Raw genomic sequence first — 27,586 nt, forward strand, 5'->3', positions numbered from 1 at the left:
TGCGTGCCAAGTCTGTCTGATTCTTTGTGACCCCATGAACTGTAGCCCGCCAGACTCTGTCGCTGGGATTCTCCAGGCAAGGTTACTGGAGTGGGTTGCCTTTTCCTTCTGCAGAGGAGCTTCCCGCGGGGTCTTTGAACCCGCCTCTCTTACATCTCCTGGATTGGCAGGTGTCTTCTTTACCACTGTCACTACCTAGGAAGAAGCTGGTCACCTCTAAAAATCTTGTCCACCGTTCCACTTGAAATGTGTGTGAAATGAGGTAGCAAAGCATGCTTCCCAATAATTTCACTTAGATATACACTGAGAAAGAATTAGTGAGATGTTCACATTTAATCGGAAAAAATCATTTTTAAGTCATGAATGTAACAAAGTTTCCTTTAAAGCTCTGATTTCTGTCATCCCTCTGTGTGTGTGTGTGTGTGTGTGTGTGTGTGTAATCAGCCTTCTGTTTGGGTGCTGGGGACAGTAATTTCATAACAAGAATAGTAATCCCTTATTGAATTCTTACTATGTGCCTTACACTTTTCATTAATTATCTCATGTCATCCTTGGAACACTGGGAACCAGGTGATATTGTCCTACCCTGCAGGTGAGGAAATTGTTGCTCAGAGGAGTTAAACAAATTGGCTAAGGCCACAAAGCTCATGAGCGGCAGGAGAGGAACCTGTTTGCCTTGCAACTCCATGCTTTTAACCCCTACAGCTAACGCCCAGATTAAGCCACTCTGGTTTGCAGCCACATCACTTAAATACATTTTTAATATAATTCATTGTCCCCTTTACTTTTAGCATCACTGTTCCTCATGTATTTCCTGCCTACCATGTTCTTGAAATACCTCCCTTATTAATACCTTTACTTTTTCTCATGTGGAATCATAGTTTACTGGTTCTGATTTTATGGTTCTTTAGATTCTGTCTTGAAAACAGAGTAATTTCCACTTTCAAGCAGATGTTTTATTGTCATGGAATTCCTTTAGATCTAGAACAATAGAATTTTTACAACTGGAGGAAACCTTGGAGATGATCCATCCCTGTGTCACTGCTGAAGCAGGAATTGCTCCTATGTCGTCCTAGGCAGGTGGTCATCTCCACATAAGCATCCTCAGTGCTAGAAAGCACGCCGCACAGAAAGTAGCTTAGCCTGCTTTCAGGCTGAGAGGTGGGCAAGGTCTCCCGCTGCCTCCTGTTGAGTGCCTGCTTTCCACAGCCACTGAGAGTCAGTCTGCCACCCAAGGACTTCGGCCACTGTGTGAGTTTCCCAAGGATGTCATAACAGAGCACCATGATCTGGGTGATATCTCACAGTTCTGGAGCCTGGAAGTCATGATCCAGAGGGTTGTCAGCGTTGGTTCCTTCTGAGCGCTGTGAGGCAGAATTTCCTCCATTCTACTCTCCTAGCCTCTGGTGGCTCATTGGCAATCATTGGTATTTCTTGGCTTATAGGTCTCTGCCTTCATTTCACCTGGCATCCCACCTGTGTGGGCTTTTGTCTCCAGAATTCCTTTTATCAGGTCACCAGTCATATTGGGTTGGGGACCTTCCTTATTCTGTGTGTGTGTGTGTGTGTGTGTGTGTGCATGCGCTCAGTCATGGAGTCGTATCTGACCTTTGGCAACACCATGGACTGTAGCCCACCAGGCTCCTCTGTCCATGGGAATTTTCCAGGCAAGAACACTGGAGTGGGTTGCTATTACCTCCTGCAGGGTACTCTTCCTGACCCAGGGATTGAACCCAGGGATCGAACCTGTGTCTCTTGAATCTCCTGCATTGGCAAGCAGGTTCTTTGCCACTGCACCACCTGGGAAACCTTCTTCTTGCTCTAGTATGACTCATTTTAACTAATTTCATCCTACAACAACTCTGTTGCCAAATATAGTCATATCCTGAGGTAAAGGGGTTAGGGTTTCAACACGTGGATGGGGCAGAAGGGGGCCATCGTTTGACCTGTATCAGTCCCTCTTCTGCAAATCAGCCCTTCAGACATAAGAAGACACTTGTGTTTCCCTGAGGCTTCTCCTTCTTATTTTAACAACCTCCAGCTTTTGGCCAGATTCTTCTGTCCTGGGAGTCTCTTCCAAACACACCCCTCTCTTGGTCAGTGCCTGAGAGGGTTGGCACCCTGCCAGGTGGGCTCTGAGGGCCCACTCCCCCAGCCTAAGACTGCTCCTCCAGGTCAGCTCTGTGGGTCCATGCTCTCAACTGCTGGAATGTGCAGAGCTTGACTCTACTAATCCTCCTGGTCTCTGTCAAATGGATTGCTCTTAAACCTGGACTCCTCCACCCAGAAAGATGCTGGTTGACTCCCTTTGAGAACATCAGTGAAACAACCCTGGCCAGGAGAGATCCTTTTGGCACTTTGCTGAAAACTTCTTGTCCAGGTCAGAGGCAGTGCCACCTATTCGTGGGTCATTTAGTCACTCTCCATGTCCATCACTGCAAACCCTTTTCTAGTCTTGGTATCAAGTCCATCACAAAAACAAAGGAGTATGGAGTGCTTTGAAGCCACCTCATTTGTTAATCCTGAAGCTGAAATGTTAGAAGATATCCAGTGTGTTTGGCAAGCTCAGTTTTTCATAAACACGCTGTGTTAAGTTCTCGCCGCCCTGTTGTCTTGCTCACTGAGCTTTTCTCACTTAAGATTTGTTCCATTTTCTTGCAAAATAGTGAAATTCCCAGTTCTCTGTTTTCCCTGGATTATTTCCAGGGAGATAATGCTTTTCTATTTTGGAAATCGGTCCCACATGTCTTCTTTTAATACTTCTGATAAATCCCCTGATCATGATTCATGGTTTTCAGTCCTTTAATAAGTGGGCTTCTTAAGCAATTGTTTTGATCAGTTTTCTAATTTGGGCTTGGGGAGGGCTGTTGCTTCAAATCTACCGATCTGAATTCTTTCCAAGGGCACCATTTTTTGGGTAGTCTTCCTTGGTAGATATCAAAGAACTAAGGCAGGGCTGAACAAAACCTGGGGGTGGAAGTAGGATAGAACAAGTGGCAGGCTTAAGAGGGGAAATAAAGAGAATAGCCAGCTCTGTTTTCCCAAATGCTTTTGGGGAGAATATGAGATAGGGGAACCAGACAGGGTTCTGAGTGGAAAACACTGGGGAACAAGATGGAGAAAGTAGAAAAGACACGAGATGAGGGAACCTGGATTGCCTTGGTGTATGAAAATGAGGTAACCCCACCAACCCAAGTGACATTCAGGGGAGAGTTCAGGCCCTAATCCTTCCAGGACAAGTTCTGGGGTCTCTGGAGAGCTGTGGTGTCACTGGTGTATTTGACATACAGAGCAAGGCATTCTCACCCCCTCCTCTATGCTACAATATTAATTTTTAGGAATTAGCATGTAGTATTCCATAGTAATTATTTCTAGTTCTCAGTTCATTTTAAAACTAGAAATTTAAAGAAGAAAATCTCAATTTTGAAGGTATTATTTAAAGTCAGCAAAATACATCATGTATGCACCAAAATGTGGGCTACCCAGGTGGCGCTAGAATGGTAAAGAACCCGCCTGCTAGTGCAGGAGATGCAAGAGACACAGGTTCAATCCCTGGGTTGGGAAGATTCTGGAGGAAGGGATGGCAACCCACTCCAGTATTCTTGCCTGGAGAATTCCGTGGACAGAGGAGCCTGGGGGGCTACAATCCGTGGGGTCAGATACAACTGAAGCAACTTAGCATGCACACACTAAAATGTATGTGTGTTAAACAAAATATTACACCTTACAGTTTGCACTCTGTTTCACTGCCTTGACTTTGCAAAACAGAAACTCTCTAAGAGGTCACATAAAGTAACAGAATTTTGTTCTTTCCTCCTCACAATCTTTTACTATTGCTCTTCTTCTTTGCTTTTATTGTTCAAATGCAGAGATATATTCTATCATAGGAGTTGAACACATAAATAGCACCAGTGTGAATTCAAAGGCTCCCTAACTAAGAATTTACTCTCAAAAGCAACATGAATGTGTATCTGCCTGTATTGGAGACTACCTGGATGAAAAATTTCTGATTATATTTTTATATAATATAATATATATTATATACAATATAATATATATTATATTTCTCATATATTTTTCCATGAAAAGATATCTATTAAATGATAAGCAATAAAATAAAAATAAAAATGTGCATATATATGTATGTATATGTCCATGTATGTACACACATGTATAAAACAAAAATGCCACAGTAATGGCGACAATTGTGTAACTCAGACCAACAGAAGATTTTGGGGGTGTGGGAACAGGACTATTTTGTCCTTGGCACTTTTTAGCATCACTGGCACATGGTGAAAGTAAAAGCTGACCAACGTCACACTGGTAGCTGGGGCATTCTGTTCCCCCTAACCTCGGGGACCATCGTGGGGGAGGTAAGCAGGAGAATGTACTCAGATAAGCCTAGAGGACTGTTGCGGGCAGGCAAGAATTAGGGCCTGAGATAAGGGTCTATGTTGTTTGAAGGGTAAAATGACACATGGTTATTTTGTTCCGCGTATTTCTACTTTGTCTCTTTAGCTCTGCAAAGATCTCCAGGGTGGCCCATCGAGAGCCCTTGGAGGGCACAGGCCCTGTCTGTACGTCTCTGATTACCCACCTCCTCTGCCTGCCCCCTGGATGCAGCGCAGCACTTGGCTCATTCTAAGTCCTCTGTAAATGTCCACTGATAGTGAGATTTCTCTAACCCGTATCTTCAACAGTGTAAAAGCAACTCATCCTGTCTGTGCCATGTGAACTCAGGAATTGCAGCCTCCTGCTCTTGCATTCATTACCCACACCAGCGGGCTCTCTCTTCCCCAACATGGTTATATAATGGTCTTGATTCTCCAAAACCCTGTTAGCTCACCTTCACCGCCTTGATTTCTGCTGCCTCAGGAGACTGACACAGGGGAAGGGAGAAAGAAGGCAGGAAGTAGAAAGAAGACCCCTGAAGATTTCAGCGAGTTGGCTCCACCCATGATCATTCAGATACAGGTTCTTAGACCCCCAGGCCCGGCGAGGTTCCCATTATCTTTACAGAATGGAAAATGACATATCCACAGAGGAGTCCCAGGGCCCTTGTGGGAGCGCCTGAAGGAACTGGAGGATGGAGCCTTTCAGGCTCTCGTCTGCCTGCCTGCTGGGGGGCAGGGAATCAGCGCTGCGATTTGGAGCACTTCCTCCTGCCCACCTCCAGACCCCACAGTTTAGTTCTTCATTAAAAGAAGGTCCGTAGAGGCGCTTAAACACAAAACTCCCCATAATGGTGAATACTCAGAATTACTTTCCACCTGATACTGCTTCATTTAATTGGACTAAAGCAGGCTCCCCTGGCTCCAGGCTCCCTTGAAATCCTGCCCAAATTTGCCTGGTTCCTGCGTGGGCCTGGGTAAAGATGAGGCAGGTGCGCCGAGGGGCTGCAAGCTGGGCTCCCATGAACTGTAATGGTTGCTGCATGACTGATTCCCCAACTCCTCCGCCTTCCCGCCAAATCCCAGGACCCCCCCCCCCCCACCGTTTATGCAAAGAGCAGGCTCCCTAGTGCCACCTTATGAAGAAGTGGTAGAGCAATTTCATTTAATATTGCTAGTGCTTCCATTAACCTGACTATATTGCTCTCCATCCTCAATTTAAGACTCTCTCTTTCTCTTGATTATCGATGTATTTCGGAGCCTCTGAATGTCCTCTCCAGACCTCTAAGCCAGCCTGGAATAAGCTGATAATCGAAAGCTTCAGTTCCTTGAGGTTTCCTGGCTTTAGAGTAATGCAACCTTCCCATGCCCCACCACCCCGAGGCCTTAGAAGCCATCCTGGGGTCTCCATTTTGCTCTAGTGTGCTCGATGGTCTCTGTATTCCCTCTTGCCTCTATTTCTCTTCCTCCCTTCCGCCTTCCCTCCCTTCCTTCCTTCCCTCTTTCCTTCCCCACCTTTTTTTTTTTTAAAATCAGTCTTTTCTTTTTGTTGTTAAGATTTGCTCAATAAGAAAGTAATTTAGAGTTATCTTGGAAACAGGTAGACAGAAGTGTATTATGGACCATTTTTACTCTATATGATTGATTGATTCAATTGTTAATTCAGTAAGTATGCATTAAGTGTCTACTATGTGTCAGGCACTGTTGTAGGTTCTGTAGATGAATCAGGAGCCAAAGGTTGTGCTTTCATGAAGCTTAAATTCTAGCAGAGAGAGAATAAGTTAAAAAACAACAACAACAACACATTTACAGCAGATGAAGATACAAAGTGTGAAGAAAGCTAATGCAGTGTAAGGGGCTGGAAAGTGATGGGAAACTCCCCATGCCTGCCCTTGTGTCCTACATGCTCCTTTGAATGGCAGAGGCCTCTCTACATTTAAATTCTACAATAAGGACAATGTGGGAGTGAGATAGGAATACTCTCTCCGGGGGAGAGTACAACTGGCGGTGTAAATAAGCTTACCACCCCCCCCATGACTTCCTTGCCATGGCATGCAGAAAGCTGGGGAAGGGCCCCTAGGAGAACAACCCCAAGCTTTCCTCTGGAGTGCAGCCCTGAGAGGATGAGGCATCAATATGACCACAGAAAAAAGATGGTGAGTCACCCTGCTCCATCCTGTCACCACATTAGAACTCTCATTCCATCACCGCTCAGTTACCAAGGTCTGAGAGAAGGCCATCACCCCCATTCCTTGCATCCTGTGGCAGCCTAGGATTGAGTGAAAGCTGGCTTTTCAAACCTATGGTAATCGGGATAAAGGCTGAAGCTGGATTCCTCCAGCCTCTAATGCCTTCAAGGAGTGGTCCACTGTAGCCTGGCCAAAGGAGAGTGTAGTTTTCTGACCTCAGCAAAGAATGAAAACCTCAAATGCTCAGACCAGAGAATGATTCTGTAAGAATAGCAGGCCAAGACTAAAGTAGGGCTCAGATCATCAGAAGAGTTACATGCCTTCCATGAAAATGGGTCCCTAGGCCTCTGTATGCAGTGAAGGAGGGATGGAGGGAAAGCTTTGGACTTGGTCAGACTTGGGGCTGGATCCTGGATCCACAGGTCTCTGCTGTCTAGTTGTGGATAGTTTACTAACCCTCTCTACCAGTGTCCTCACTGGTAGAATGGGCCAGTCATACCTTATTCATAGACGTGTTGTGAGGATTAAAAGAAAAATGTAAATGGATAAGTCCAGGCATTGGGAAAGGAACCTGGCACTGAGTTAATGACCATAAATGTCCTTGTCTGGAATTTCACTTAAGTAGGAATACGTCCTCATTTATTTGAAGCCTGGTGAATTTAGGGGTGAATAGCATGTCCGTAATTTACTTTTAAAATTCAAAAAATATTGTGAAGTAAATAGTAGCTTTTCTGGAGAGTCTCTAGCCAATACACTTATCCACTTTTATTCAAAATCTAGGTAGTGTCATTCATTGTCTAGGTTTAAAAACCATCTACTTACCAACAGTGCCTTATTTTTATCTCCAAGCCAGTCCTCTCTTAGGAACTTCAGACTCACATATTCAACTGCTAATTTAACATCTAAGAGCGTGCATATCCCAAACAAAATGCTTGATTCCACATCCCAACCCTACCCCCATAACTTGGTGCCCAGCCCAGCCCTGCCTCACCTTTTCCGTGTCAGTAAACAACCACCACAATTCACCCAGACACCTCGGCCAGTAAACAACCACCACAATTCACCCAGACACCTCGGCCAGAAACCCTCCTCCCTTCTCCTCCTCCGTGCCCCTCAGCAAGCCCATCTGCATTCCCTGCTGATCTTACCCAGGATCTTCCTAATCCACCCCCTTCCCACCACCTCCATGCCACCTTCAACTGGATCACAACAGCAGCCTGTGAAATTCATCTTCCAGCTTCCACTCTCGTGCACTGTAATCCATTCCCTGCACAGCCAGCACCATCCTTTTAAAGCACAAACCAAGTCTTGTCATTTGCCCCCTTAAAACTGTCAGTAATTTCCCTTGTACATAGAGTCAAATCTAAACACCTCCCTGCAACCCACCACACTGGAAGTGTATACCATCTTCTTTTCCACCTTTCTCCCCCTCCTTCCCTTGTCCATCCTTCTGCTTTTCTCACTGGACTCCAAACACACCACCCTCCAGATACATTGCCCTTCTTTCCATTTCTTTGACACACCAATCCCCTTCCCCTCTGGGCTTTCCACTCAGCTGTTTCCTCTAGCTTGAATTCTCTCTACCTTTCTCTTCCCATACCCAGTTCCTTCACATCCTTCAGGTCTCAGCTTACATTTGACCTCTCTGAGTATCCTTCTGTGACACCCCAAGTTCCAAATAGGCCCCTCAGTCATTCTCATAGCACATGGCTCTGCTAACCTTCAGAGAGGGAAGGATTGTCTATTTACCAGTGGATAGCCAAAGCCTTGTATAGAGCTCATTAAAATTTAATCTCTTAATAAATGAACCAATTAAAAATCACGCTGCCCTCATTCTAAATCCCCATCTCTAGGGCTCCAGCCTTGCTTCTCAGCCACAGGTATCCTGGGCCATTCCTTTTGCCAGGCCCCCATGGCTTCTTTGTGAGACCCTCACACTTCCACCTCAGCCCATCACTGCATCAGCCTCACTGTTACTCTTCCAGCATCCCAGTGCCCTTGAAAGGCAGGTTGGCCAACCTGGGGCATGAAGGGTAGCTACGTTCTGCACGCGTGTGTATGTGTTTATCACACATTTCTTATTCAGTCTTTTATTTCTCCTGCAACAAATGTGGTCTTTGTTTGCCCATCCAGCAACCCAACCCCTGCAAAATGAGACGGTGCCAACATTGACAGCAGACCACAGGCCCTTGCTTGCCATGTTGGCTCCCTCGGAGGCCTTCTCCTTACACTTTCTGAGGTGGTTTCCTGTTGTTGCTGAGGTCAGCATTCAGACTAGCTTTGAACATGGAAGCCTCACCCATCCCAGGGCGACTCTGGCTTTCTTATCTGACTCTGCCCTAATGGGAAGTGAATGCTGCAATCGCGGGGCGCACTCCGAGGTCACAATTACGTAAGGATTATTAATGAAGCAACGATGTCAAAATTGTGTGAAATCAAACTCAGATTTAAGTACTTAAAATAAACAGATATAAAGTAACAGATGTCCCGTTTTGTTCTCAGATGATTTCATCCCTTGTTAAAAATAAATGTCTGGCTTGAAAGGAGAAAAAAAAAGAAAAGGGGAACTTTACTTCCATGTTAAAAATTAATTGAATCCAGAAGTTGGTAAAGCAACTAAGTGGTGTGGGTTTTTTTTTTAAGGCAAAGACATATTTGTGTTGATTTTTATTTCAGTGAGTAATAAATTCATTGCACAGCCCCAACTTTGATAGACCAAGCTCACGTCCTTTGAAACCCAAAGGGAAAATTTCTCCGTAGTTATTATGTAGATAAGAATGGGGCCCAGAGTATCCATCTGAGGAGAATTTAGTTCCATGCTTAACCCCAAAGGATGCAACAGCAGAGGCTTCAAATACCACAAGTCCTGGTTGTCACGCTTGCAGCCATCAGAAACCCATGGAGGTGGACTTGCCTTGGAATTTCAGTGTGGAATTCCCAGAGAAGACGCCTACTGAAATTAGTAATGGGAAAGGCAAATTAGGTCATCTTGCCCGTCCCCCTGCCAGCTTCCTACACTGTGGTTAATTTTCTCCTCCTTTGATCAGATACATTTTAAATGTTTCAAGAGATGGAAATTGCACCAGTTGGCTCCCTCTAGAGTTCCACAGCCTACTGAAGTAACAGGACTCGATTTTCTGCCTGTGAGACTCAGTGGGAATTTTTCCAAGAGTAGAAGGTTGTTTGTGAACGGGGGGGGGGGGCTGCCTTTCCCTCCCCCAAATGTCTCTTCCTCATTCTGTTTATGGCCCAATCCAGAGGATTTAGAAATCCGGAGAAATGTTCATCTGTCCAAAATCACAAAATGGCCCCGGGAACATTCAAAGGAAATAATTTATTTGTAGATTCTGAGTAAAAAAAACACAAGGGGATTGGTATTGATGCCCTTGAATAAAAGATGGAGCAGCTCATAGCCCCGATGCTGGCTGGCTGTGCAAGAGAGTTGCATGAAGCGCCATTTATTGAAAGGGATAAATAATCCAGATAAAAAACCATATGTTTCCAGGCAGAAAATACATGTTACTAAACTGTTAGCCACTTTGAAACGTAAAAATACTTGGTTTTTCAATTGGTCAAAATGATATTGCCTGTATTTCCAGTCCCCATCTCTGAACTCCCATGCCTGAACAAACCAACATCAGATCAGCAATGAAAAGTAAAGAATGGGGTAGCGGTGCCAATTGCACAACGTTGTCAATGTGCTTAATGGCTCTGACTTGTGTGCTTAAAAATGGCTGAAATGTTTTTTTTAAAAGGGAGGGAGGTAAAAAAAATGAAGCCATTCTGATTGTGTCAGAGGTCAGGAGTGGACAGTTTATGCAATAGGCAGAGTGGGCGGGAGGGCTGGGGTCTAGTTTTGCTCAGATTTGTTTCATTTCTCTGCACTTGACTCTGCAGCTTCTGCATAGACTGAGGGTGGGCCAAGATGTCCCTGAAGTGTCCCCAGGCCCAGCATGCGCCTGCTTTGTGGCGGACACTGCTGTTGCCAGCTCCCCAGTCATTCTCCTTTCCTACAATAGAACCTCGCGTGGGGTTTTGAGTGTCGCTTTGCTGAACCATTCAAAATAAAAACTCAGAGCTCACTTACCCGTCTCCCTTGCAGCTGGCGACTGGCTGTGTGACTTAGCTCTGAGCGATGAGATGCAGGCAGCATCCCCAGGGAGGTAGCCTTCCACGTCCCACTCCGTGTCCCTTTGCCTTCCACCTTCTTCCTTCCGCTCCTTTGTGGTTGTGATGCTTGGAGGAGCCGCAGCATCCAGCAGCTATAGGGACAAGGCAGACAGGGAGAAGGCAGCTGATGATGTTACAAAGTTGCCCTTCGAGCCCTTGTAGGGGCAGAAAATGCTCCCTTCTTCACTTCTAGGTTCTTTGGATGGTCTTATAATTAAGCTGACAAAAACAGATTGATGGGAAAAAAAATTTAATTCCATATGTCCAGAAGTCCCAAGGATATGAGACCCAAGACCAAGTCAGGCAGTTCAGCTTATGTGCCAGCCTCAGCTAAGGAATGGGATAGGGGTCAGGGGCTTCAAGTGAGGGCGGGGGGAGGATAATTCATAGAACAAGGAGTTGAGCAGATGTTTGCTAATTAGAAATTTGCCATGCTGTGCAGATATGCCTTTCAGATAAAAACCTTATCTCTGGTAATAATCCTTTTTTTTTTCCTTTGGTACAGGTCCCTATCTAAATTCTTCAAGGCAGGTAAGGGAGAAGTAAAAGTTTTTCCTGAGTCTCTAGGTCTTGATTGCCTTCAGCTCAAAATAATTCACATGCCTAAGTGGCATATTTTGGGATAGCATGTTGTGCTCCCCTTCATCCTGGGAAAATCAACACTTGTGTGTGTGTGTGAAAAAGATGTGTGTTTTCGTATAACAAATAAACACTTTTCCTTGTTTAAGCCAGGGCAGCAGGGTTCTCTGTTATAGCCAAATGCATTCTTAACTGATACAAGTTCTATGTCATGTCCTTTGAAATTCCACATTACTCGCTCCTTTGAATTAAGTGCTGAAGGCCAATGTTAAAACACAAATGCTCATTGAGAGAAGAACATTTTAAGTTGTAACAAGCCATTGACATCTTACTGAAAGTGAGTTCATCAGAATAGCTCTCTGTTTCAGTAGCAGCGGGCTGAAGGATAGGCAGGGAGGCAGGTGGGCTTTGATGGGAGGGAGGGGGTCCTATTCCCACTGGGTCACTATAGTGACAGTCCTGGGGTCTGGGAGTTGGGGGTCTTAGGGGAGGTGGGCAGTACTTGAAGGAAGATGAAGGACTGGAAAGAAGATGGAAAAGACCAAAAGTGGCCTTGAATTCATCCTCTGAAGAGAACACTTCAACTCTGAGCAGCATAGGAACTACCCTCAGACATCTACAGGGGAGATGGGAGGCTGCATAAATATTGTCTGGAGAGTTTAGACTTCAACAGGAGATAATTCTGATTACAGTTTCTTTTCTCAGGGAAAAGGTGTTTCCCTCCCCTGTGGCCATCTCTTCACACCTACCCCGCTTTAAGAGCCTGCTCAAAGCCGAGAGCCTGCCAGGACCCCTGCCCTTCCCCAGGACACTGACAGCATGCCTGTGCTGGCTTCCCAGCCCTTTCCTCCCAGCTGCATGACTGCGAGTCCCAGCCTTTCCCGGTGGATGTCCTCTTTGGCTGGACTGCCTTTTTTGTTTGTCTTGGTGTCTCTTGCAGTGCCTTATGCCTGGTGACCTTTTTTAAAGCTAACATTTGTTGAGTGCTCATGGTAAACTGGGCTTCCCTGATAGCTCAGTTGGTAAAGAATCTGCCTGCTAATGTAGGAGACTCTGGTTCCATCCCTGTGTTGGGAAGATTCCCCTGGAGAAGGGATAGGCTACCCACTCCAGTATTCTTGGGCTTCCCTTGTGGCTCAGCTGGTAAAGAATACGCCTGCAGTGTGGGAGACCTGGGTTCAATCCCTGGGTTGGGAAGATCCCCTGGAGAAGGGAAAGGCTACCCACTCCAGTATTCTGCCCTGGAGAATTCCCTGGACTGTATAGTCTATGGGGTCGCAAAGAGTCAGACACAGCTGAGCGACTTTTGCTTTCATGGTAAGCCAGGCACCATTCTAAGCCATTTACAGAAACTTCTCATTCAGTCCTCAGTCCCCGATTCAGCCCCACCCCTAGCCAGGTCCTCAGTGTTGGCCTGGCAGAGAAGGGGCCCATGTACTAACCCTGGTTCTGTTCGTCCCACCCCCTCCTGTTCTCTCAAACCCTCACTCAAGTTAACCACCCTGCTTTCCCGCCGACAGAGCTGGGCCCTTAGCTGCTCTACTACTAAAAGATATACCATCCCTATAAAGCTTTTAATGGAGGAAATGATTTCATCAGGCTCAAGTCAAGAGGTAAGAAAACAAAGGGTCCTGGAGAAAGAGCATTTAAAGAAGACAGCCCACTAAAATCAGTCCCACACAGCACAGGAGAGGAAGATCCCAACACTGTGAGCCGCTGTGCGTGCATGTGTGCCAAGCCGCTTCAGTCGTGCCCAACTCTGCGAGCCTATGGACTGTGGCCCACCAGGCTCCTCTGCCATGGGATTCTCCAGGCAAAAATACTGGAGTGCGTTGCCATGCCCTCCTCCAGGGGATCTTCCCATCCCAGGGATCAAACCCACCTCTCCTCTGTCTTCTGCATTGGCAGGCAGGCTGTTTACCACTAGCAACCTGGGAAGCCCTGGTGAGTCTCTATACCACCTCAATATAATAATCTGATGGGGAAGCAGGCTTACTCTTGGGGTGTAGAGTTAAATATGGGAATTTTAGGCATCAGGTAGCCCTGTTTTATGTCCCTGCTCTGCCCCCACCTTGCTGTGTGGTCTTGGGCCACTCAGTGTCTCTCAACCTCAGTTTTCTCATCTGTAAAGCAGGAGCATAGTTCTATTGTAATAGCTCACATCTCCTATGTTTCTATGAGAATTCAATGAGAGAATCCATACGAAGCATTTTCAGTGGTTCATCAAGGGAGATTTAATACCAGACTACTGGGGTTTGGGGTGGGCTGTTGGAGCAAAACTAGGGAGACAGAGTTACCCAGAGAGAGTTTGGTAACTGCAGGAAGACCCTACCCTTTGAGACAGGAGGAGCGAAAGAGGAAAGGGGGTTACCCTTGCTTACAAGCACTATCTCATGAGGCCACCACTGCGCCTTCTGCTGGAGCCACCACTGCTACTGCAGTGAAGAAGCAGAACTCTGGGCCCTTGCAGACACTGCAGGACCCCAGTAAACCCGAGGGTGCTGCTGCTCACCAACCAGGCACAGCAGCCTGCGGTCACCTGAACCAGACCAGGAATTAGTTACAGTTTTGATATAATGACTTCTCTCTGGTCTCTGTGAGTGCTTCCCCATAATAGAACCTAACCCAAGCTAGCAAGGAACCCTGGGAAATGTAATCTTCAGGCTTCTGAATCCTGGATACAGAGGAGAAAATAAAAGAGTGTGAAGGAAGCGAAGAACCAACTAAGAAATCACCAACACTGAGGTTACACAATCTGAGCACTTGATTATGTTCATTATCATCATCATCATCATCCTTTTTTAAATTTTTATTTCTGCAACCAACAAGTAGTGGGACCTCAATCATGTTATTTCACCTCTCTGTGCTTCCCTGGTGGCTCAAATGGTAAAATATCTGCCTGCCAATGCAGGAGACCGGCGTTCAATCCCTGGGTCGGAAAGAGCCCCTGATGAAGGGAATGGCTACCCACTCCAGGATTCTTGCCGGGAGAATTCCATGGACAGAGGAGCCGGGTGGGCTGGTCAGGGTCACTAAGAGTCGGACACGACTGAGCAACTAACACTAACTGATTAACCAGGCTTTTATTTCTTTATCTTTAAAGTGAACAGTTTGGGCTGGACATGTAATGGGTCCCTCGCAACAATTTTCTTCTTTCCCTCATGTACCCAATCAATAAACATTTTGCTGAGGTCCCAAGTGTGAACTGGGCACTGAGGTAAAATCAGCAAGATTGAGTTTGAACTAAAGGTCACTTGTAGTGACAGAGACAAACAAATGCGTAATCTCAATTCATCCAGCTAGTTAAGGGCAAAACAAACTGACTCCCAGGCCAGTGCTCTTTCCTGTTTATTGCTTTACTTCCCTAATTGATCTAATAAATTCCGCACAGAAGAATTTCTTCTTCTGGCTCTGGATGTGCACAGAACCAATAGTTCTTTCTCTGATAAGCTCCATTTCCCATTGTCCATCATCTACCTCCTCCCCGACCTGTACCCCAATATCAACCTGTCAAGAATGTAGCAGACAGGTGAGCTGCAGAGTGGGTCATCTGCCTGGGATCCTGGTCAGCACCTGCGGAGCTCTCAGAGTAATAAGGGATGTGAAAATATGAATGTTCTGGGTCTCCGTGATTTCCCTGTTTGCCCCCTCTGTCACTGTGCTGCCCACAGATTTCCCACTATTGCTGATGACCCTGATGTGGAGTAGGAGACCCTGTGTATTCCATCTCTTACTCCTGCTCACTCTGAATGCATTTCAGATATTGCCGTGGAAACGTCAATTCCCCAAGCCAAGAAGACCCTGTTTCCCAGAAGCTGCTTCTACAGACTCTAGAATATAGATGAGCCTGGCCCAATCACACACTATATCTTGACCCAGCGGATTTGCAGCATACCTGCATTGGAGGTAAATCGATTGGTGCTGCTTAATCCTGGCTACTACCAGGCAGGTTCTCCCCTACTCATTGAAGCTTAGTAGCAACAAGCCCTTCACTGTAAAGAGAATTTTTTGTCCTCTCACTTGGGACTAAAGGTCAAAGTTTAAATCTATATTTAATGCCATTTTCTGAAAACTGGATTTGTGATTCCCTTTATGTTGGTATTACATATCTTAAGGGATTTCAAGGGGAGAAATCTGGGAAGCCCAGTTTCTGAGAATGACCTTTACTTTAAATGTGTAAATAGGATGGAGCTTGTGTTTCTGCTTTTTAAACCTTTTAATTGTGCTTCCAAAGACAATTCTGGAAAGCATGGGCTGTGCTGAGTTATTACCTGGAAGCCACTTTGAAAAGAAGAGACTCAGATTTTTGTCTTATACAGAAAGGCCAAAGGTTAATGGCTCCTGCTCTGTTGGCCTGCTAGGGACAGTCTCTCTTGAAGCTTTGTACCTTGAGCTATGGTGATCCCATATTAGAATATGCAAATAGTACGGCCTTTAACTGCCTCGGAAAAGGGAAAGTTCAAATTTACTTAATTCTATTTTTCCTCTGAATTTTATAAAACATTATTGAAGTGGTATCAGAATATCATTCAGAATGTCAGTTTTAGAATATTTCAAATATTTACCTAAAGTTTTTTTTAAAGGGCCGCTTTCACTGTCTGAATGTAGCACTAAAGGCAGTTATAAAATTGACTTTCCTTGCACTTCATAAGCTCAGACTTGCATGTTTAAAAAGTAGTGATGGGAATTTCTCAGTTTGCAAACAGCCTCTGGGCATGGCCAGATAGATAGATACATAGATAGACAGGAAGAAATAATTCTAATATTTAATAAATATACCACGATAAGCTTAAAAAAGAAAAGTTGATCCTCATGTTATTATCACATAATCTCCAATACTTCCGACTCCTAAAATTTGGAGCTTGTTATTTTGAAGCTAGATGTGATTTGTCCTCCATGGTCTCTGTATGGTCAGGCCACCTGGCATGGCTGTCCTCTTGCTGTCTGTCCATCACCTGCTCCACCAGTACCTGCTTCACCCGACCCTACTCACAGGACAGACCTTCCTAAATAGCTGCCCCCACCCCAGGTAGTGATTGCTCTAACCTTTAGATCAAAACATCTCCACCTGTTATCAATGTGGTGATGAAGGGCATAGCTCTCTGCTAGTTTCCCTGGTAACTGATGAGCCCACCTGATGTCAATTCCCCCTGGATCCTCCCCTTCCTCCAGGGAGCAGAGACTGCCACCCTGGCCTGCCTGTCATCTGCCACACACTTTGGGGTGTCGCTCTAGGACCTGGTTCAGACGTGTAAGTCCCCCACTCATTGAACCACTTATGGCTCGGTCACCCTCTCAGGAGCCCTTTCTTTGGTCTTGAAGCTGGGCAAGCACAGGGCTCATAGGCTTGTGGGGTGCAGCCCAACAACTAGCTGAACAGCCAGGAAACTGAGGAAACTCCGGTGAGCACCGACACTTTGGGAAATACGGATGGGGGATGGGAAGTTGCAGGGGACCGTGCACTCATATGTGGGGCCTGAAAGTTGCAGGGGTGATCCTGGGGTGGCCGTTCACTTGCATATGGGGCACAGAGGTTCTGGGGCGATCCCAAAAGTTGTGGGGAAATCCCGCATGGCCGTCCACTAGTATGCAGGAACCTGGGGTAGATGCGCCAAGAGAGTTCAGAGAGCTCATAGAAAACCCTAAGGCTGTTGTTGTTGGCCACAGCTCTGGGCTGGCCGCTGGTTTTCACATAAAGAAAGACCACAGGGGCTAACTGCCGAGGCGAGGGTTAACTTAAATGCTGATTCTTGTTCCTCTGAAAGTGAAGCACGTGAAAGTGAGTGAATATGTATTATATTCTATTACTGTTATTTGTTTAAACTGAATTGGCTATCTAGAAACGGAAAAGAAATCCCTGAAAATGTCCAAGATGGGACTCTTGACATTGTGAAACTGGTTTTTATTACCAATAGAGGAATTTAGCTTTCTAGAAGGAATGGGTGTTTCTCTTCTTGTGCCTTTGAGATGTAAATGATCTATCTAGCTGGGCTCCTGGGAACTTTCATCAAATCCCTATGAGTGAAGGGGGAAGAAGGAGGCCTTTTTAACTCTCGCAGGAAAATTGTGAGATTTCTGTGTCTGTACAGATACCTGTATGTCTATGTGTACCTTACAAACCTGAGGTGTCTCTGCCTTCAAATGGCTTTGCCAAGATCAGTTTGTGGATGAGCTCTGTTTCCCTGGGTTAAAAAAAGATTGTGTGATGCCAAAAACTGCCTCAGTGCACTAGCACTGAATCGAATCTCAGAGACAGAATTCTGAGTGAAGTAAAAAAGAATAGAGTTACTGCTTTGCCAGGCAAAGGGGAACAGAACAGGTTCACACCAACAAAGCTGTGTGTCCCAGGGACTTGGGTGGTGGTCCAGTGGTTAAGGCTTCACCTTCCAATGCAGGGTTGAGGGTTCAATCCCTGGTCAGGGAGCTAAGATTCCACGTGCCTCATGGTCAAAAAACCAGTGCATGAAAAAAAATAGAAGCAATATTATAACAAATTCAATAAAGAATTTTTTAAGAAAAAAAATTGTGTGTCCCAACCCAGGGGATTTGGTGAGGAGTTTTTTGATGACCATGGTTTAAGGGTGGAGTTGCTGATAACGATCAAGTTATGTGCAGGACCTGCAGTCCTTTAATCTGGCTTTAGATGGTCTACTGATGAGTTTCTGTGGTTCTTGAGGTTTTCAAACTGTGACCTCTCTGGACTAAAGAATGCTTAAACAGGTAGTAGTAGTAGTTGTTGTTCAGTTGGTCAGTCATGTCCAACTCTTTGGGACTCCATGGACTGCAGCATGCCAGGCTTCCCTGTCCTTCTCCATCTCCTGAAGTTTGCTCAAACTCATGTCCATCGAGTCCTTGATGCCATCCAACTATCTCATCCTCTGTGGTCCCCTTCTCCTCCTGCCTTCAATCTTTCCCAGTATCAGGGTCTTCTTTTCCAATGAGTGGGCTCTTCTTATCAGGTGGCCAAAGTATTGGAGCTTCAGCTTCATCAAGTAGTTAACATCTTCCACTTGTTGGGGTTTTAATTCTGCAGAAAAGTTCCAAGATTTTGGTACAGCTATCCCTTGAGGCAAAACAGGATTCTGTCCCAAGCCTACCCTATTGTTTTTTGACTGCTGCTTCCTTGTCTCTGCATCCCTTCCCTTCCCTGATTAGCAACTGTTTGAACCTGCCCTGTGGAACTCAGGGAAGGTCATGGAGGCTGAGGCCTATTCCCTACCAAAAAAGAAATGGGGGACACAGAAAGGTTTCCACGCCCAGGAGCCCTACAGGGCCCTGCTAAGTTTCAAGTGCAAATATAAATTCTGAGAATTCATTCCTGTAGCTGGGCAAGTATAGGGCTTGTAGGCCTGTAGAGTGCAGCCCAATGTCATATGGAAAGGAGGGTGGCTCCCATATTAGATTTTTCATTACTCAGCAATGTAACAAAATCTAGCGCTAGGAAGTTGTTTCTCTGGGTCCTTCCAGATGCTTCTGTCCCCATCATTCCTACGGCTGACTTGCCCACCCATCTCCAGGCGCTTTCTCTCTGCACAGTATCTATCCATGATGCCCTGTCAGGGGTGCTTTTGTACGGATGAGGCCCAGGAAAGGGGCACACCTTGCCCAGGTGCAATTCAAAAGTGGCAGGACCAGGTTTTAACCTCTAGCCCATCTGACCCAGAACCCACACCCTTCCCTTGACTCCACTCTGCTCCAAAATGAAGTTCACTGGGCTCTCTCCTTTGAAAAAAAAGAAAAAAAAATTGTTTTATAAAGAGAACCATTTCTTGTAACATTTTTTTTCCCCTTTCATCCATACCTGTTGCTCAAGTGCCTCCTCGTAGCCCCACGCTTCCTCCCTCAGAACGCAAAGTCACAGACAGGTTAAGGAAGAAATGTGCTGGTGTTTCAGTCACTTTAATAACCAGATCAAGTGTCTTTGTGGTCAGCACTAAGCTAGCCAGATGGAACAAAGCTGTACCTGCCTGGGGCAATTGTATTCATAGGTTATAGCCACGGTGAGCTTCAGTTCTGCAAGACGCATCTAAATATTCACTTTATGCTTGCCCCAAACTTCCCCTGCTTCCCGTGGTCATTTATGCCTTAACGTTGCTCTCCTGCCAGCAGCCAGCAACTTGCAGCTACTGAATAGCCCCGTAGGGAGATGGCAACTCTCCTGCCTCGGTCCCTTCTTCATTTTCCTGGCTGGTCTTTGTCTCTTCATTCTTGCAGCTGGGCTCCTCCCACTGTCTCCCCACTTTTGTCCCCTGGCCCCCAGATAGCTGTCGCTGAGACCACTGTTGACCCTGGCCTCTCCAGGACCTGTGTTCCTCCGCACGGCATCCTTTATTTAACTGCGGCTGCCTTAGGCAAAGCTGATTAAACTCGCCTCCTCCACTGCCACGCTCCTTCCCCGGGGCTTTGTGCTACCTCTGGCTTTCTTCTTACCTCTCCTGTGATCTTTTACCTTCTGTTCTCCCAGCTCCCTTCAATTCTCCCTCTGCACTTTGTTTCTGTCTGACCCCCTCTATCCCTTCACTTTTAACTGTAGCAGACTCAAGGGAATGTCTTTAAAAAAAAAAAGAAAAGAAAAGAAACCTGAAACACTATCTTCCCTCTATTCCCTGCCATCTCTCTCCCAGCTCCTCCTTTCTCTTTTAAGGCAAGTTGCCACCATGTCAAACTAAAATAGAGTTTTATTGTTTTTGCCCGAGGCCCTTTCCTCTCTCATTCCTAATTCCTAAACTCCAAGCCTAAAGTACTCATCCGGTTTCTCAGATTGAGACCCTCTTTTTCTTTTTTCCAGAGATCTCCAGAAATCAGTCTTCTGCTCCATCCTCAGCAGAAATGTCTTCATTCAGGATCTGTGTAGTATACCTCGGCTAGTGGAATTCTTGGCTTTTCATCATGTAGCCCAAGACAGAAACCAAGACTGCCACCTTCGAGGCCCTCTTGAATGGCTAGTACAGATGTAAACACAAGAGAAGTGTCTTGTCCGTGGCAGGCATGTAATAAGTACTGACGCAGGTAGGGGTGTGGTTTCTGGAGTCAGACAGATGGAGGTTCCAATCCTGCTGGATTCCATAAAATCTCCCCATTCCTTCCTCTGTGAAGGATAAATTATAATGACTGCCTACTTTATGTGCTTGTTTTAAGGATTGAGTGACATAATGTGTACAAAAGTTGAGCCGTAAGTCCGGTACAAAATACTATTCAAAAACATTGGTTGTTATTAATAGACAAGGAACAAATTCCATGAGACAGAATTGTAGCTTCTTACAGCTTAACTTCTAACTCTAATTTTAAAAAAATTAAAAATCTCAGCTTATTGCTAGGTTTAATTGACTCAAAGTGGTTCCCACTGTGTCTTAGGCTTGAATCCCACAACTCACCTTGTCGCTTTCCACTGGTATCCCCTGTTAGAGAACTTTGAGGTGCCTAGGCTTCCCTGGTAGCTCAGCCAGTCAAGAATCTGCCTGTAGTGCAGGAGACCTGGGTTTGATTCCTGGGTTGAGAAGATCTCCTAGAGAAGGGGATGGCAATCCACTCCAATATTCTTGCCTGGAAAATTCCATGGACAGAGAGCTTGATGGGTTACAGTTCATGGGGTCACAGAGAGTCTGACATGACTGAGAGACTAATACTTCAGGGGTCACTTGCAGAGACAAGTTTATGCCTTAGGAAAGAATTATTTTAACTTGCTTGACCACCCACCCCCAACCCAGCCCTGTGCATTATATGTCGTTTAAGACAGTCACAGGAAAGGCATGGACACAATTCTTCCACAGGAGAGGTTGTACTCTTTTTACTTTTAATTAAATTGGCCAGTAAATTCAATAAGCATTTTAAAGAAGGATCAATGCAATCAAAGAAACAAGGAATTCAGTATAGCCACAGGTTTTGGGGTTTTTTGGTGTGTGTGTGTGTGACTTGTGGATGAGCCACTACTGCAGTGGAGACAAAATGGGAGCATCTGGATTCCATCAACTTCCTTTAAAGCACTTGCAAGTGAGTTGCCTTGACCAAGGGGCTCAGAAGTCGGCCTTTCACTACCTTCTCAACAAATGATAATTTTTTTCATCAGCCCTGTAAAGTCAATGTCTGAAGCCAAAGTGTTTGCCATTATTCCCAAAAGAAGAAAAGGGAGCCCAGTGCTGTTGCCTGAGCCAAGAACCGGCTGCCAAGACTTGGAGCTTTTGGTTCTGTTGCATGATCAAGGCTCTATGAAGACGCACGGCTTCCTCTCCCTTACCTTCTGCATCTATGAAATAGGAGTGAGTGATGTCTAGAATGGACAGAGACTCAAGGAGAACCAGGCGTCAGTGAGGCCCTGTGTGAAATGTTTGGTGAGATTCTTGGATAAAGAATTGCCAGGGATTACATATATGCCTGCCCACTTCCAGATTTACCAAACCTGTTATGTTAATGCATAGTCAAATTCAAGGAGAGCAAGTCCAAATTGTATTAGAAGGAAGGACTTTAAGTGCAGCTAGTTTGGGAAAGCTCCTCTGACCATCTGGGCTCATCCTACTTGCTCTTCCAGTTCAGGCATTAGTCTCTGTGTGTGATGGGTCCCCCAGGCCTGCAGTCTCAGGGTCGCCCACTCCTCGCTGCCCACCGCCTCCTGCAGCTTTGTGCTGTGTCCTCCGATCTTATTTCACAATAGGAGATCACAAGGCTGCCTTTTTGCTGCTAAGTCTCAAATACCCCTGATGTTAATCCTTGGAGGCTACAAAAGAGTATCATTTTTTTCAGTGCCAGCCTCTATTCTTATCAATGGGTCATCTAAGCTCAAGAATATACACACCATATGCTTCACCCCCAACTCCATGAAGCCATTTTTCCTTTGAGTGAGGGAGTAAGATGCCTCCAAAAATGTAATTTTTTTTTCCTCTTAACTGACATTTTTGTGAAGAAGTTATGTAGCATTTGCCCTGCTCTCAGATTGTCTCATGCAGTGAGCCATGTTATAGAGACAGCCTTTCCCAAATATCCTCCCACACTTCATGCATCCCCTCTGAAAAAAGCAAAGATGTGTGTGCTAGACTTTGGGGAATGGAAATGGTTCAAGGCCCCCACTCACTCAGAAGGCACCTGGTCTTCCAGCTCCCCAAACCTCATCCTTACTCCCCTTACTGTTTTTCTTTGTCCTATTTCTTAAAGGAGCCAATTCAGTGCATGTGTGAAGCTGGTCTTCAGGGAGAAGCATTCTCTCTCTAGTGAACCCAACTAGGGGGGGGAAGCCAGACAGGGTCACGTCCCCCCATCCCCTTGGTGGAACCAAGCCAGCAGTCAGCTTGGAATGTCTGCGGAAGAGGACTCTGGCAGCCAATCTAATTGCACAACCCTGCAACTCCCCTGGGCCATGAGTCAACCGCCTGCTGTGAACCCACAGCACTTTGATGCAGCCCTTCTCAGATCCCTGGGCCTGCTGCTCTCATGCCTGTCTAGCCCATTTCCCTGTGTGTCCAGGCAGGCAGCATTAAATGCTTTTTACCGTGTCCCTCTGTGCCTAGCACTGTGCCTGATGCTTTGGAAGCCTTCCCTAATTGTCAGATGAACGAACACAGATAAAATATCAGTTGACAATTAACCCACTTCAAAGGATATGAAACTCTATTTCTGGAAACTGTATTGAAGTAATTGGTTCACAACTTAAATTACTAAAAGTGCTTACTGGATAAATGAGTGACTTTCTTGGCACACTCTATAACAAGTGACACATCTTTGACCAGTCACCAGAAATGTGAGTTTACCCCTCCAGTGTATATTGAGATCCATCTGTGCACCCATGATTATTTAGCACATGAGAAAGGGGAAGACAGAAAGGGAGGCATAATAGAAAGGGAGACCTCAGCCTTGTCCTCAAGAACATCTTAATCCTAATGAAGAGGGGCAGATTCAGAAAACTCTTTGCAGAATCCTTCTGATATTGCAAGCTGGTCTCAGATCCCCAGACAAACTTGCTGGGATTTAGACATTGCTCAGCCAGCCAGATTGGTTCTGGTCACAATGTCTCAAGAGCTGATCATGTCATGATGTTTATGGTCACATCACTAAAATATTCAGACAGGCGTTCAACCATTATGAAGCCAAACCAGTGTCTGTGGGGAGATGAGTGGTTTCCATGTAATCCTAAGTCTGAAAGCAGAAAAAGCAAATGGAAAACTTCATCAGACATACCAACTGAAAGAGGAGGAGATGTGCCAGCCTTTTCCATCAGAACTGTGGTCTCTTCCTTCTGTCTGTCTAGATCCCCTAACCATCTCTTAAAAGGATAGTGTGGCTAAGATTTTTGATGACACCTATTTCCCACTCCCTTTTCTTTCACATTCCTCCCCTCTAGAGGCTGAAGAAACTATCATTGTTCTCAGCCTGCATTATGAGGAAGGGTGGTCATTTGATCTTTGTGGCCAAGAGATGAAAGTCTTCTAGAGGCTTTTGAGAGTGCTTCTGCTTTCCTGACACTACCTCCATTCAACCCCAAACTTTCTGTCTTTTTTTAAATTATTATTTATTTGGCTGCACCAGGTCTTGGTTGCGGCACATAGGATCTTTATGTGTTTTGTGGGCTCTAGTTCCCCGAGTAGGGATCAAACTTGGGCCCCTTGCTTTGGGAGCATGGAGTTTTAGCCACTGGACCACCAGGAAGGTCCCTTACTTTCTGTCTTGAATACAGATATGATGCTTCATGTTGGACAGTCTTTTTGTAAACATGAGAGATAGATGAAGAAAAACATCAGTCTCAACACCCTTGAACCGCAAAGCAACCTTCAGACTTTCTTATGTGAGACAAAAAAATTGACTTTTGTTAAAGGCACGATTAGGTTTCCTGTTACTTGCAACTAAATATGTTCCTAACTGGATTAAAATTTCAAATGTGTTTTTAACTTTTCATGAGGAATAATCAACAAAACATTAACAGTGAACAACAACTGGGAAAGAGGAAAATGGTAACAGAGACTCTGCTGGTCTCTCTGGGAGGCATTTATGAAAGAAGAGCCCATCGTGGCTGCTAGTGGATATGCAAGGGGGGCATTTTCTTGTTTCCCAATTAATACACCATGGAAACTTTTTTCAGTTTTAATATTTTTTTTTATTGAAGTAAAGTTGATTTACAATGTTGTGTTGATTTCTGCTGTATAGCAAAGTGATTCAGTTTTTTGTTGTTGTTTAGTCACTAAGTTGTGTTGGACTCTTTGTGACCCCATAGGCTGCAACATTCACACCAGGTTCCTCTGTCCTCCACTATCTCCCAGAATTTGCTCAAATTCATGTCCATTGAGTCAGTGATGCTATCCAATCATCTCTTCCTCTGCTGCCCCCTTCTCCTTTTGCCTTCAGTCTTTCCAAGCATCAGGTTCTTTTCCAATGAGTGAGCTCTTTGAATCAGGTGGCTAAAGGATTGGAGCTTTAGCTTCAGCATCAGTCTTTCCAATGAATATTCAAGTTTGATTTCTTTTAGGATTGACTAGTTTGATCTTCTTGCTGTCCAGGGGAGTCTCAAGAGTCTTCCAGCACCACAATTTGAAAGCATCAATTCTTCAGCCCTCAGCCTTCTTTGTGATCCAACTCTCACATCTATACATGGCTACTGGAAAAACCATAGCTTTGACTATATAGACCTTTGTTGGCAAAGTGATGTATCTGCTTTTTAATATGCTGTCTAGGTTTGTCATAGCTTTCCTTCCAAGGAGCAAGATATACATTCTTTTATAATATTTTTTCCATTATGGTTTATCATAGCATATTGAATATAATTCTCTATGCTGTAGAGTAGGAATTTATTGTTTATCCATTCTATATATAAAAGCTTACACTTGCTAACCCTGAACTCCCAATCCACATCCCCTGCTCAACCTTCTTCCCTTAGGCAACCACTAGTCTGTTCTCTATGTCTAAAATTCTGTTTCTGTTTCATAGATAGGTTCATTTGTTTCATATTTTAGGTTCCACATATAAGTGCTATTGTATATTTGTCTGTCTGATTTACTTCACTTAGTATGATAATCTCTAGGTCCATCCTTGTTGCTGCAAGTGGCATTATTTTATTCCTTGTTATGGCTAAGTAGTATTCCATTGTGTGTATGTGTGTGTGTATGTATGTATATATACCTCATCTTCTTTATCCATTCATCTGTTGATGAACATTTAGATTGTTCCCATGTCTTGGCTGTTGTGAATAGTGCTACTCTGAACATAAGGGTGCAGGTATCTTTTTAAATTATACTTTTACCTGGATATATGCCCAGGAGCAGATTGCTGGATCAAGTGGTAATTCTACTTTAATTTTCTAAGGAATCTCCATACTGTTTTCCATAGTGGTTGCACCAACTTGCAGTCACACAAACAGTGTAGAAGGGTTCCCTTTTCTCCACAACCTCTCCAGCATTTATTATTTGTAGACTTTTTAATTATGGCCATTCTGACCATCATTGTGTAAGATGAGGTGGTACCTCATTGTACTTTTGATTTGCATTTTTCTAATAATTAGCAATGGTGAGCATATTTTAATTTGCCTAATGGCCATCTGTATTCCTTCTTTGGAGAAATGTCTATTTAGGCTTTCTCTCCATTTTTCAATTGGGTTGTTTTTTATTGTTGTTGTTGAGTTGTATGAGCTTTTTATATATTTTGGAATTTAAGGCCTTATCAGTCACATCATTTGAAATATTTTCTCGCACTCCATTGGCTGTCTTTTCATTTTGTTATGGTTTCCTTTGTGCAAAAACTTTAAGTTTGATTAGGTCCCATTTGTTTGTTTGTTTTTCAATTACCTTGCATACTGACCTAAGGAAACATTGGTACAAGTTATGTCAAAGACTATTTTGCCTATGATCTCTTCTAGGAGTTTTATGTTTAAATCTTTAAGCCATTTTGAGTGTGTGTGTGTGTGTGTGTGTGTGTGTGTGTGAGGGTGTGTGAGGGTGTGTGTGTGGTGTGAGGTTGTGTTCTAACTTCATTGATTTATATACATGCAGCTGTCCAACTTTCCCAGCACCACTTGCTAAAGAGACTATCTTTTTCCCATTGTATATTCTTCATTCCTTTGTCAAAGTTAATTAACAGCAGGTGAGTGGGTTTATTTCTGGACTAGGTATTATGTTCCATTGATCCATATGTTGAGTTTTTGTGCCGATCCCAAACTGTTTTGATTCCTGTAGCTTTTTAGTATTGTCTGATGTCTGGGAGGGTTATGGCTCCTGTTTTTTTCTTTTTCTTCAGGATTACTTTGGCAATTCTGACTCTTTTTTGGTTTCATATGAATTTTAGGATTCTTTGTTCTATTTCTGTGAAAAATCCCATGGGTAATTTGATAGAGATCATATTAAATCTAGGTTGCTTTGGGTAGTGTGGTCATTTTAGCAATGTTAATTCTTCCGATCCAAAAGCATGGGATATCCATTCATTTCCTTCAGTCTTCTTCAATTTCGTGGAAACTTTTAAATAATGTTTTTAACAATAAAACTTCAATTAGCTAGCTCATTGTCTTCAAGTATCTAATTATAACTCTCAAATAATTGGCCAAGCTCACATCATTGATTACTAATATTTGGATCAATGCTTTCAGGTATTAGAAAGCACTTTTACATATGTCATCTGGTATGATCACCATATCCTTCATCAGCTCTATGGATACAGATGTATATAGGCATGCCTGCCTGGTATTAGAAGGGCAATTTTGAATCCTAAAGGAAATAGACCTACTAACTAATTATTTACTGCATGTGAAATATATGCTGGTTTTATGTTTTTAAAAGCTTGTGGTAGTCATTATAGTATGCTGGTCCATAGTACCATTACTTATGATAGCCAAAAAGTAGAAACAAACCCATGTGTCCATCAACTAACGAATGGATTTTAAAAATTTAGTATTTCATACCACAAGATATTATTTGGCCATTAAAAGTATTTAAGTACTGATACATACTCTTAAATGGATGAACCTTGAAATATCTTGCTTGGTGAAAGAAATTGGACACAAAAGACATATTGTATGACTCTATTCTATTTTTAATTCCATTTATATGAAATGTCCAAAATAGACAAATCCATAGAGACAGAAAGTAGATTAATGGTTACCAGGGACTGGACAAAAAGAAGAATCGGAAGTAATGCTCATGCTTACCAGCTTTCTTTTCGGTGGTAAAAGTGTTCTAAAATTAAATGGAGATGATAGTTGTACTAGCCTGGGAATATACTGAAAACCACTGAATTGTGTACTTTAGAAGGATGATTTCATGGTATATAAATTATCTCAGTAAAATTGTCATT

At 44.3% G+C, this 27,586-nt stretch overlaps 1 long non-coding RNA gene across 2 annotated transcripts in view; it reads left to right on the top strand.

Annotated features, from left to right (window-relative positions):
* LOC110148732 (uncharacterized) overlaps nucleotides 1-27,586 on the top strand; it is a 238,908-nt gene that overhangs the window by 145,723 nt on the left and 65,599 nt on the right. Inside the window, exons 8-11 of one of the 2 annotated variants that reach the window (XR_011492692.1) lie at nucleotides 11,256-11,281; nucleotides 12,035-12,942; nucleotides 15,090-15,235; nucleotides 16,502-16,580. This is a non-coding gene — a long non-coding RNA (uncharacterized lncRNA). The remainder of the gene's footprint in view (nucleotides 1-11,255; nucleotides 11,282-12,034; nucleotides 12,943-15,089; nucleotides 15,236-16,501; nucleotides 16,581-27,586) is intronic. The other variant, XR_002317249.2, reaches the window with a different exon arrangement.

Source organism: Odocoileus virginianus, chromosome 18 (assembly GCF_023699985.2).
Source record: "Odocoileus virginianus isolate 20LAN1187 ecotype Illinois chromosome 18, Ovbor_1.2, whole genome shotgun sequence".
Classification (NCBI taxonomy): domain Eukaryota; kingdom Metazoa; phylum Chordata; class Mammalia; order Artiodactyla; family Cervidae; genus Odocoileus; species Odocoileus virginianus.